Genomic DNA, 841 nt, shown 5'->3' on the forward strand with positions numbered 1-841 from the left:
GGATTCAAGCCGTTAGATCCTCTTGCAGAAAACAATGCCAGAACCACTGCCGATTTGATTATGAAGATCGTTCCTTTGAATTCGAGAGTTGCAATAGGGTTTGCAGTAGATGAGATGTAGAATTTGATCATGTCGTCTTCATCTGCGGCCACGACGCATGTCGGGATGAGGTGAGCATCGCTGACAAGACCCTCATTGTTGGAAATTCCATTTGCAAGGATTATTCTAACTCCACCAGCTTTTTTTATCACCAAAATTGGCAATCCTAAGACTACGTCCCCGTTAGCAAACCGCGATTTTGCCTCTTACTAATTTCGAATTCAGTGAATTTTTCATGTAAAATGAATAAGATAGAACACTAGATTTTTCAGAGTACACTAGTTGGTACATTTGTTTTCTCAATGAAATTCAAAGTAGTGGATTTGATGAAAGAGATGAATGGCTGGAAGACGGAGATGAAGGAGAGAGAGTAGAGGGTTTTTTTATTGAGTCCTTGTAGGAAGTCAATGGAATATTTGTACAATGTGTATAATAGGCTCTTGACCTTTCGAATCTAGAACTCTGATACCATGTCATGATATCACTCATCCCAAAAATTTCAATTGATGGGAAAAGATAACACTAATGGTTATATTTCTAATATTGAATTGGATATCCGTACACCTCCATTGTACACATTGTACAAATATTTCATTGGCTTTCTATACTTTCTCTTTTTTATTTTATGTTGAGGCACTTTTATAATTTAAAAACTAAAAAGATGTTATCTTTTAAGTTTATATTTTATGTGTAGTATATTCGTTTTATTTAATGAAATATTTTGTTAATTTTAATTTTTTAT

The sequence above is a fragment of the Arachis ipaensis genome, chromosome B07, assembly GCF_000816755.2.
Source record: "Arachis ipaensis cultivar K30076 chromosome B07, Araip1.1, whole genome shotgun sequence".
Classification (NCBI taxonomy): Eukaryota; Viridiplantae; Streptophyta; class Magnoliopsida; order Fabales; family Fabaceae; genus Arachis; species Arachis ipaensis.